The sequence below is a fragment of the Meriones unguiculatus genome, chromosome 14 (genome assembly GCF_030254825.1).
Source record: "Meriones unguiculatus strain TT.TT164.6M chromosome 14, Bangor_MerUng_6.1, whole genome shotgun sequence".
NCBI classification, from domain to species: Eukaryota; Metazoa; Chordata; class Mammalia; order Rodentia; family Muridae; genus Meriones; species Meriones unguiculatus.
In genome coordinates, this window is record NC_083361.1 from 69,760,191 (window position 1) to 69,772,343 (window position 12,153).

A 12,153-nucleotide genomic window follows, 5' to 3' on the forward strand; every position below is an offset into this window, starting at 1 on the left:
AACACCCTGTTGGCCTTTATGGGGATGACGGACTCTTTGAAAATAATTCATTTTAGAAAAAAATTTTTTTAACTTATTTTGGGAGATTCTACATCAATTTTAGGATTTTGCAACCTATCCAAAGCTTAATATTTCATTTCCTTTAGTATTTCTCAAATTTGAGGAACTGCTTTGAACGACAGAATTATTTTATAGCCTTGGAAGAATCGCCAGTTTGCTTTTGAAACCCGTGAGGACTCAACAACTTAGAGGGGCTGTCATGTTTTGTGCACAGCTTCCTTCTAGTTTTTTTGTTTTATTGAAGCCCGTTCTTCTGCTACGGACTCTGAATTGCTGTGTTTTTCATCCCACATGCCTGTGACTGCTAAAGCAATTAACCAAATTAACACATTATCTATGATTCTTTCTGTCTAGTAAGGAATTAATTAGGCCCTGACAATAGGCATTAATAACTAAGATGGATTATAAAACTATAATAGAATTTGCTGCACAGTCGTGCTTTGAGATGAGATCTGCTTAATAAAGTACCAAAACATGAAATACAGACTCATCACAAAATCTGCTTTATGAAGAAAAGTTTTGTAGGCAAACTCTCAAAATAACTTTTAAGTGTTCGAAATGAGACAAAAATGGGGAGGGGGGCACCAGCATACCAAAATAAAGTCACAGAACTCCATAGATCAGTAAGTATTGATTAAAGATACGACATTAAACCTCACGGGTTGATTTTGGTTTAGTCAAATGAAATTCCAAAATTCCAACAATGGTGAAAGGGACGCTATAGAACAGGACACCAAGTGGACACAGAAGTTCAAAGGGCAGGGAAGTCTCAAGGGGCCATGCCGCCAGTGGGGAGGAGTCTATGAGCCACACACCCCTCCCCAACAGCACCTACGGAAGATTAATTACTGAAAACACAGCTCTCCAGGGGAAACTTTCTTCTAGGAAAGCAATTTACGTTCTGAGCCCCATAGCAGGGATGCCAGGTAACATCGTGGGTATCGACATGTTGTCAGAGGAACACAGAAACTTCTGGAAGGGTATGCTAAGAACATAATGCCAAGGCAGATGCTTCTGGAGCTGGTATTCCAGAAGAGCAGCCAGAGGCTGGCATTCCTGCTCCTCTCTAGGCCCTGGGAACAGGAAAAAATAACAGCGGGAGTATAGGTTACTCCGGCATTTCCTTTAATAACCCTCACTCACTTGCTTCAACCCAAACCCGCAGCCTTCCAGCAGCTAGGTGACAGCTGTAGGAAGAAAAGGAAGATTCTCGCTGTAATGTTTCACATCTGCTGTCAGGAGGCCGAGCTGTGCAGCGCATGTATCATGGACAGGGTGTGGGGAAGTCTGACATCTGGATGGCCCAGCTGTGCCACTCAGGAGCCAGCCCTGTGGTTCTCTAACCGTCCCAGTACAATACTATAAAGACAAGCGTTCTCCTGCAATGACCTGCACGCGCACGAGGAGGGAGGCAGGTGATCGCCTCTCACCACAGAGAATTTGGGGATCGAGTACACGAAGTCTCTGCTGCGCTCTCCCACAGCACTAAACAGTAGCCCACAGGTCAGAGAGGAGCCCCTTTCCAGGACGGAGCCCGGGCCTTCGGTCCTCTCGTCCTGCTCCTTCTGTGAGGAAGAGGGTCTGGGAGTGAGTTTAAGCACGCAGAGTGTGGATATACTAGTTTGCTAAACCTTCATCCTAGCAATTAGCCATGATCACAAACATTACTAGCTCCCAAGCCTGTCCTAGCCCCTGGCACCTGACTCTCTAGGGAAAGGACCTGAGGCCTGATAACAAGAGCTCTAGGCGACTGGGGAAGCACTGAGGAATCTCCTTAGACATTACCCAAGGATTGGGAAAGCCACAGAGGACACGGCCCCCACAGCTAGTACCTCTCATCTAGAATGACACAGTTGACTGTTAGCAACTCAGTCTCCTCCTGAAAGGTCTCCTATAGCTTGGGGTAGTCAACAGTAGGACCAAGAATTGGTTCTCCGGATGCGAGGGGTCAGGAGAGGGGCCTGAAGGGAGGCAGAAGTGCTCTGGCCAGAGGAGGAGGCTGATGAGGCAATGCTCTCATCAGGGAGGAGGGGAGAGAAGGGAGGCAGCCTGCTGGGCCTCAGCAATGACTTTCTGTAGGTATTCTGTGTCCTTAAAGCCCACAGGAAGTGAGGCAATCAGTCAAAGTGAAGACAGATGCAGGGGGGGAAGGCTGGAAGGCAAGGTGAGGTGGCAGAGCTCTGTGACGGATGATAGGGGCGAAGTAGCGGCCGCCTGCTAGGCGTGACTTGGGTCAGGTGAGCACTCAGACCAGAGGCCTCCATCTCCAAATGTGCCTTCTCAGCTCTGGGATGGGAAAACCCTGAGCTGCCTTCAGAACCTCAGTCAGAAATGCATGGAGGTGGGGAGAAACAGTGGGTTCGTCTGGACACACCCTTGGTCACCAGAGCCAGGCCTACTAGAGGGGGAGACCTAGGAGGGACACTGGGACTCCTACCACGCCCATCTCCAAGGGGTCACTGTACCGAAAAGCTATGATCCTGAGGTTCCAGCAAACATGGCGTCTTGGGGGCTGGGGGCTGGAGGCTAGGGCAGTGGGGATGAGGCTGGGGGGACAGGACTTGGACCTGAACGCCAGTCTGATAGCAGTTCTATGCCCAGCAAGCCACCCACAGGACTGGGATTTCCACGTGAATAACCCAATCTGAGAGTGCTGGGGAGTTTCAAGCTATTCTTCTGATCAAAAAGTCTAATGTTATTTCAAGAAAGAAAGAAAGAGAAAGACCAGGATGAAAAGAACAGCCAGGCGCTGACATTTACCAACTGCTTAGCATTCTGCATATGGGATTTCTCACTTAAGATCGTAATAGCTCTCTGGGAAAGTGCTGTACAGGTGAGGGAGACAGGCTCAGCACGCAGCAAGTGGCATACCCGAAAACTTGAACTCCCTCTTACCCATGGCCTGGAAGAATAGTTAAAATGCTAGCCGTGGGCAGGGCGTGGCTTCTCATGAGGTTGCCAGTGTCCTCTCCTCCCCTTGCTCATCAGGCAAGACTTATTTCGGCCTTGTTTGTTTGACCGGGGCCTGGGTTGTTTTTTCAGGCAGTTCATCCCCACAGGCTCCAGTAGGCGATGCTCTTACCTCAGCCTCCTGTGGGATTATGGGTATGCACTACCTAGCCTGGCTTTCTCTTCGCCAACAGAATAGGTCAGAGGTTGTCACTTGTGGGATTGAGCCATACATGGCTGTGACTCTCCCTTGCTGGCTTTCAGGATTATTAAGAGTCCCGCACTGTAAGGCACTAAGAGGACCAGAGAAGAATATCCCCAGGGGACGGCATTCTGCCAACAGCTGTGTGAATTCCAGACCTTCTGCAGTCAAGGCCTCATGTGGGACTTCAGCCCCTACCTGATTACAATACCCGACACAGTCCTGCACCCAGCTAAGGGACATTCAGACCCCTGCCCTACAAATATGGTTGAAGAAGCTGGATTCCTGCTTCTTTACGGTGAGACAGGTAACTAATACATTGTCCTTCACAGAAAGTTTATGATGCACCAAATAGATGCCAAATATCCTCCCCTGATCCTCCTAACGGCTGTGGGAGGACAGCGTTCCCCACACAAAGAGCTCAGGGTCACAGATGATGCTAAGCAACGGGAAGAGCAGAACAGGAGCGCTTTGAATTCTGAGAAACAGACCTCCATTTTGGAAGCTAATTCTGCCTCACCTGAGAAGGTAAAAGTGCCGTAACTAGGACATCAACGTCAGGTCCTGTATGTGCAAATCAGAATAAGGAGAGTCAACAGAATCAGAACTTCCCAACGCAGGAGGCCACGGGCCCCGCCCAGCAGGGACCAGCCGAGGAGTGTGGATCAGAGAACAGAAACCACCTTCAGATCCAATTTCATTCCCTTTCTTTGGTGTTCAGTGCCCAGGGAGTATATTTGAAATACACTCCCATTCCTTCTCCACAGCTTTAAATAGAAAGCAGATGTTTCCGGATGGCAAAATGCTCCTTCAGGCAGACAATATAACCTACTGTTCCCTTGCATAGTCTTTTAAAAGCTGAATAAACACCAATTGCTGCTCATTGAGCACATTTTGGAACCTGACAGTAATTGTCCCCAAGAATAATTAGATGCTCCATGCAACATATGTATGTTTGGAACACGAAAACCACCCGGCAGAGCCGCCACATCGGCTTTGAACAATTTCTGGCTCTGCCTGACGTGATTCTGCAAAGAACTGGCATGCCTACTTTTTTTTTTTTTTTTTTTTTTTTTTTTTTTCAGAAAAGAAAAATGAGGTTTTAACTTGTCATAATCTTTCACTTGCTCAGTGCCAGGCTGTTTTCTGACACAAGTCTATAAAGCCTCATGATTCTTATTTTCCTACCTCTATTTGATTTGAATTGAAAAAAAAAAAAGTATTCAGAAATTGTTTCTGCAGCTACTTAAACATTTCAAAGTCTCGTAACGTTCCCTATTTAGTGCTGACTCTTGAGCTTCTTCAAATAAGCATCCACAAAGAATCTAGAGGGGAGTCTCCCCAGCCTGGACGGTGAGGTCCTACCTGGCCAACAGTGCTGGCTGCTCTGGTCTACCCCTCACAGGGCCAGCTCTGAGCTTTGGGAATGCTCTTAGGCTTCTCTGCCCCATCACCAAACTGACTTCTACCATTCGTGTGTGTGTGTGTGTGTGTGTGTGTGTACAGGCATACACATGAACATGCTTTAGAAGTTGCTTTAGAAGTCAGAGGACATCCTTTGGTACCTCCCACCTTTTGTTTGACACAGGCTTGCTCACTGACCTGAAACCAACACATAGGCCAGTCGAGGTAGCCAGTCAGCTCTAGGGCCCTGCCCGTCTCTGCCTGCCTGCCGTCTAACCTGCTGGGGTTACAGGAGCACGCCACCAGGCCTGGCTTTTCACATTGGTTTCAGGATCTAGACTCGGGTCCTCACGCGTTCCCAATCGTCTGTTCTTTTCCTTCAGGTCTTGTTGTTTGAGAGTTCTGCGGATCACACACAGGGCCTCACACATGCTAGGCAAGCATTCTACAACTAAACTAGCCCCAGCCCTTCTGAATCTATACTTTCTCATGTCCATACCAGCACCCAGGGCCATTTCTGGAGCTAAAAATCTCCTCACAGCTTGCCAGAGAGTCAGGTCCTAGCATCTCGTGAGGTCTGGTGTGTAATCCATTTTGATTTTGTTTGTTTTGTTTTCATAGTGCCTAAGGCCTTGTAAATGCCAGTCAATCCTACATTACCACACTGCACTTCTCACTCTCTCTCAGGATACAAGCAAGGACCAGGAGCATTGCTCATCTGGCCCTTGGCCAGCATTCCAGATGGCTAACAGGCCCCCTGCCAGTGAGGCCAAACACCCAGAGCCCAGACAGAGAGCTACAAGGGGCGGGCGATGCAGACAGACATTCTCACATATTCTCTCAAGCAGAAAATCTAATTCACAAGCACACTGGAGTCCTACTGTCATACAAAGTCCAAATAGCAAGGTTACCACTATTTGCAGAAATGATTGCATACATGAACAGTAAAATCCAGTAAGGTGATGAGGTACAGAATCAGTAATTAAAAAATTAAACCAATATATACAAATAACCAGGCAGAAATTATGATGAATTTTTTAAAATCCCATTTACAATATCAACCAAAAGAATACACTGTCTAGAACCCTATTTAAGAAGTATGAAAAATCTATATTAAAAATAAAACTCTCCTCAAAATAAAAATAAAGAAATTAAAGACTTCCAAGGTACATTGAAGAAAGCATCAATAAATATTACAAACCCCATTCTTACAGAAGAAAATCAATATAAAGATGTCAATTGCTTCTAAAATAATACATAAGTAATATAATGAAAATATCAGCTGGATTGTTTTTAGAACCAGACAAGGACATTTGTATAGAAAACTCATTATGTGAACAAAAAAATAATAAAAAAATCTGAAAATGAAGATAAATTGGAGATATTTAGCTGTATCCAGATATCGAAATTATTAGAAAGTTAACAGCAAGCAAAAAGGGAAGTGTTGGCAAATATGTAGACCCATGCATGGAAGGGAACAAAAAAAAATCTATAAATACAAGCCTAAGGGACTGGGCGCATGACGCAGGCAGGCAGCTCTGCCCATTTTCAGGTACAGGAAATTATTCCACACATCTTGTTCCAGGAATGCACAACTACTCGGGAAGCTTGACCCTGAGAGGCCTGAAGCCAGGCCTGAACCCAAAGCCCACCTCCCTGCCCCGACGGAGCCCCTTCAAGTGGACCGCAGCTGCCTCATGGTTAAATTACTTCCACACACCACCAGATGCTTAATTATCGCACCTGATAAATCAGAGAGCTCAGAGTAAAAGCATTTGCCATAAATCCTCCTTGTCCGCTGACGGGGGTTTCCCCCGTGGGTCACAGTTCCAGCGGACCTGTGCCCCCGGTGAGCCACGGCAGGCTTGATTAACGATGCCGCTCATTCCTTGGAGAGTCTGGCCGTTTTTAAAGACCATTCAGCACCCGCTCTCCTGGTGTGGTGTGGGTCTAATTAAGTTCCACAGGCCATGGGTTGCCCTAGCAGGGACATCTGATCCTTGCCGCGTACTCTGACCGAAGCCGAGGGGTCTAGAGTGGTGGGAAAGGAGCTGGATAGCCGGTGATAGAGAAACGAGCCAGGAAAGCAAGTGTTTCCACAGTGGAGGTGAGGCTTCTCTGAGGAGGCAAAGTAATAAAAGAGCTTTCGGGAAGGGTGAGAAGGTGAGGAAAGGGTGAGGCTTGACGGTAGATGGAGACAGGAGAGAAAACCGAACTTGTCCCGAGGCTGGCAATTCCATGTTCAAACGGCGGCACCTCTCTATACCTGCGTGTACAACCCTCTCCGTCGGCCACACACATCTCCCTCACTCTCAGGCAGAGGTCAGCGTGTCATTCACTAGAATCCCTGGGCAGCTATGGAAGGGACATCAGGAGATGAAGCCAAGGGCAAGCCGCGGCCAGCCGCGCCTTCTGAACACCATGCCAAGGAAATCAGTCTTCAGGGCACCTGTCAACTGTGCTCCACCAGCAATTTTTATCAAAGCAATTTTCTCTTCCAAATGCATTCCAAAAAAAAAAAAAAAAAATACATACGTAGGAAAAACGTTAAGTGCATTTAGATGATTGTTCCCATAATTATGCAATTACAATTTTAAGAAGCGGCATTCTCAACCCAGGACTGCTAGGAAGTAACGTGGATGCTACATGATGCGCACATATCTGTCACATAAGCTTCACATAGGCGTGTCGGCTGCACTTGTAGACTACCTATGGCATGCACAGCCCATTCTGTTTACTGTATGCTGTCCACAGAAAGCACCCTAGGATTTCAGTATACTCACTGTCTTATTCTGTAGAAAGCGTATTGAATATCTAAACTAAACTATTATATTTAAAAAAAACACCCTCATCCCATGGCTGAGGGTGTGACTGAACTGATGGAGTGCTCGCCGCCTGGCATTCACGAAGTCCTGGGTTCAGTCCCTGGTACTGAGTAAGACAGGTGTGACTGGCACACACCTGTAATCTCAATACTTAGGCAGTGGAGGCAGGAGGATCAGAAATTCTAGGTCATCCCTTGACTACATAGTGAATGTGAGGCCAAGGTGGGCAACATGAGACCTGATTAAAAAAAAAAAAAAAATCATCACAGTGAGCAGAATAATTTTCGAATAAAAAAAAATCAGAATTTTATATTTCACACACTGTGGACCCCACAGCTAAGAATTGGAAAACATCCAAGTAATGATTTCTGGAAAAGCAGGTGGTGAATTGCCAGATTCACCACGATTAATGATCTCTGGGACAGTCCAATTCAAGCAAGTGAAAAATCCTGCTGAAGGAACAGTTTGTGTTCCTCCTCTTGCTACAACACATCCGTGCCCACAGATTTTCCTATTAGACTACAATGAAACACTACAGCCGACTTTATGCTATACAGGGCTGTGACTTGGCAACACAATTTCTAATCTTAACTAAGGAGGATTTTTGTTTTTTTTTTGAAGACTAGGAAAATAAATGCTCTCAGCTTTAAATGTTGAGGGATCTATATTCACCTATAATAAAAAGTAAGTTAGATGTTTGATTAAGTACTCTCTCGTAATAAACTAGAATTTTCTTTGATGTTTTATCCTGATACTGTTAAGCCGTATTTACAGGTAAGTGAGACCAATCAGTAGCAATGAATTCATTTGCTGCCCTTTACCCACTATACCTTCGAGGAGGTCAAACCTTACCATCTGTTGCTCTCCCATTAATATACCAAACGGGTCAGGTGTGGTGACACGTGCCTGTAATCCCAGCACAGGGGAAGCAGAGGCAGGAGGATTACCTTAAGTTTGAAACCAGCCTTGTTTACATAGTAAAGTTTCAGGCCAGCTAAGTTTCAGGGACTCTACAGTAAGGCTGTGCCTCAAAAAAGACGTTTACAAAGCAGATGTGGTTGGTGCACAATTCTTGCACTCAGGAGTGAGTTCCAGAACAGCCAGGGCTACACACGGAAACAAACAAACAAAAAAGATGTTACTAAATAAACTTAGATTTAAACATGAAAATTGGTGTATTATTTCGCGGTAACTGGGAAATGCTGAGTTCGGAGCACAGAAATGGCAGAATCAGAAAATGTTATACAGAGGGGTGCCTGGGACCAGTACTGAGACAACGGAAGACGGAAGAGACTAAGAGCTTCTCCTGGGGCACTGCACAACCATCCAGCACAGAGAAGTGAGCGGGCCCCCGAGACTTCAGGAAAACCTGAACTGCAGATGATGGGTTGCCGAAGTCTCATTATGGACGAGGCTGAGGGTTGAAACCGGTGGGAACCCAGTCACAGCGTTGCTGTGGTTGACAGTGATGCTTTGGGGTGCTGAGGTGAGAAGGATGGAGTGTGGTGGCTAATCTTCACTCTCAATTTGACTGGGTTTGAAATCCCCATCGAAGAAATGCCTCTTGACCGTGCCAGTGAGAATGTCCCTGTAGAGAAAGACCCTGCTGAATGCTGGAGACAGCATTCCAAAGACTCTGGGCTAAGGCTGAATACAAAGGGAAAGGGGGGACACAAGCAGAGCACAGTGCCCACTCTTTGCTCCTGACTGTGGCCGGCTACCTCATGCTCTTGCTGCCTCCCACTGTGGGGGCCTGGACCCCTTCTCAAAGGGTAAACACAAAGAAAGCCTCCCTTCCTTTAGACACCTCTGTTACACCAAGGGGAAAAGGAGCTTTTACAGGATATTTAACTGTCTACTTTCAGGAGCTCCACCAAGTTCTGGCAGTGAAGACTGCGGCAGGTGGGGAGAAAAGTAGCCTTTAAAAACAGCAGACTGCTCCGCTCTTACAAGGCTCTCCTCAGAGGAAACTGATGTGCTAGGAGCACCATCCGAGCTGAGATGACCAGGAGACTGGAAATAGCCAAGTCCAGCCCTCAGCTATCTAGTCCCACCTGAGCAGTGGTAATCCACCACTATAGGAGAACTGGATAATGCCTTTAAGTGGACTCACAAATAAACTGGATGGGGGCTGAGGATACTATCTCCAAGCCTAAGGGTATGACAGTAACAGTTTCAAAGCTGAAAAGCAAAGAGTAAAGATGTCCCCCCCCCACACAATGCAAAAACTGAGGGAAAACTATGAAAGGTATAACATGCATAATAGAACTACTATAAGAAGAAAGTACCATTTAAAACGACGATGACAGAGGATTTCATCCAAGTTAACGTCAGACAGCAAACCACAGATCCAGGATGCCAGAGAACACCAAATTAAATGTTAAAAAAAAAAAACCCCAAAAAACAAAATCATAAGTTCTACTTTGGTTTTCTGTTGCTATGATAAAACACTGAGGTAAAAATAACCTTGGGTTGGGGAAGGGCGTATCTGACTTCCTGGCTATACTCCATCGTTGAAGAAAGCCAGGACAGGAGCCCAAGGCAGGAACCTGGAACAGAAACTAAAGCAGAAACCATGGAAGGATGCTGCTTGCTGGCTCATCCCTATGGCTTGCTCAGCTTTTCTTTCTTCTACAGAGAAGGACCACCTGCCCGGTGAGCTGGCTGCCCACATCAGCCATCAATCGGTAGAAAGCCCCGCACACCTGCCCACAGCCAAGCTGATGGTGGCAGTTCCTGGACTGGGGCTTCCTCTTCTCAGGCGATTCCAGTCTGTGCCAAGCTGACAAAAAAACAACCAACCAACCAAACAACAACAACAACACAGTACCCTATACCAATTCCAACCACATTAAAGCATCAGAAAAAGTAAAAGACAAAACTTTAAAAGAGAAATTAGGTGAGGGGGAACAACCCACCTTACCGATAAAGGAGTAAATACAAAATGACCTTGCTTCAAAAACCATTCAAGCAAGACAAGGGCGGGATGCGGTGCTTAATGTGTTGAGGGAGAAACAAACAGCAGTCTAAAAATTCCGTCCTTGGCAAAATATCCTCTGAGAGTGAAAGCGAAATAGAGAGTCTCGGATAAAGATTGATGGAGCCTGTTGACAACCAACCTGGCTTGCGAGAAGTGTTAAGGGAGAACAGGATGTATGTCAGAAACTCAGATGCACAAAAAGAGACAGGCTCAATGAGCGAAAGGTAAAGTCAAACCGTCCCTGGTTCCCGGCTGACTTAAACAGGCGACGGGATGTTCAGGCAGGAAGATGCGCAACGAACGTGGCTGTGCATGCATATGAAATACTCTTATGTGTAAGTGTGAAAATGAGAGTCAGGGATGGCGCGGGGTGAGGGGAGGGACCAGGACCATTTTGTTGCTGTGAGACACTGGGGTATTTGAACGTAAGTGGTCCTTAGGGAGTGGGATCGTTGAGGAGGTATGGTCTCGCTGGAGTAGGTGTGGGCTTGTGGTAGGAAGCATGTCACCGGGGACAGGCTTTACGGTTGCAGAAGTTCAGGCCAGGCTTAGTGTCTCATTCACGCCGGCGGCCGGTCCAGAGGTAGAACTCTCAGCTACCTCTCTAGCACCATGTCTGCCTGCGTGGCCCCATGCTCTACGCCACGATGATAATGAACTGGACCTCTGAACTGTAAACCAGCCCCAGTTGGATGTTTTTCTTTATAAGGGTTATTGCGGTCTTCACAGCAATGAAAGCCTGAGACAGGCACTTCTGTCTGTGAAGCCAGACGCTGGTATTTAAAAGTGGGTTTGGGCTGAGAACATAGCTCAGTGGTAAAGTCCTTGCATCCCTCAGAACCACAAGACAAAAAAGACAAGAAAAGTGTAGAGCCAAAAAATGTGTGTGTGTGTGTGTGTGTGTGTGTGTGTGTGAGAGAGAGAGAGAGAGAGAGAGAGAGAGAGAGACAGTTGGGGGAAAGCAGAGAACAGGGGCGCACAGAGAAGCAAATAAAAGGTTAACAAAGCTTGTAGACATTAATCCAGTTATATCACCAATCACCTTAAATGCCAATGTTTTAAATTCCTCAGTTGAAAGATCAGACTAGATTAAAAAGCAAACCCAAATATATGTTCTCAACAAGAACTCCACTTTAAATATAAAGGCAAAAATAGATTAAAAGTGAAGATAGGAAAATACAGCATCCTGATAACTCACCAACAGGTAGAAAGGATAGCTAGACAGCAAATTTAGAAGCAACAAAAGTTATAAAGGCTAATGGGGCCCTCACTCCTGAGGGGGCACTCAGAGAAGACAAGGAATGCTTGATGGGCACCTCACAACAATGTAAAAATACATGAGAGGAGCCGGAGAGGTGGCTCAGAGGTTAAGAGCACTGGCTGCTCTTCCAGAGGTCCTGAGTTCAATTCCCAGCACCCACATGGTGGCTCACAACCATCTATAGTGAGATCTGGTGCTCTCTTCTGATGTGCAGGCAGAATGCTGTGTAAATAATAAATAAATGATATAAAAAATACACGAGAGAAAACTGACGGAACCGAGAGCAAAAGCAGACAAACCCACTCGTGTTGGAGACTTTAACAACCCTTCAGCAGAGAGGTACCAACTCCACGAGTCACCCAGAGATGCTGGCTTTTATCTAACCACCAGAACTCCTCCTATCGTGTAGGCTGAGCCCATTTTTGGATCTCTGGACTGCCTTTCGGGGTCTGGGGAGTTGGCATCTCTTTGG

At 46.3% G+C, this 12,153-nt stretch overlaps 1 protein-coding gene across 1 annotated transcript in view; it reads right to left on the bottom strand.

Moving 5' to 3' along the window:
- Window positions 1-12,153, bottom strand: part of Homer2 (homer scaffold protein 2) — a 96,036-nt gene that overhangs the window by 45,061 nt on the left and 38,822 nt on the right. The gene's annotated exons all lie outside the window — the stretch shown is intronic.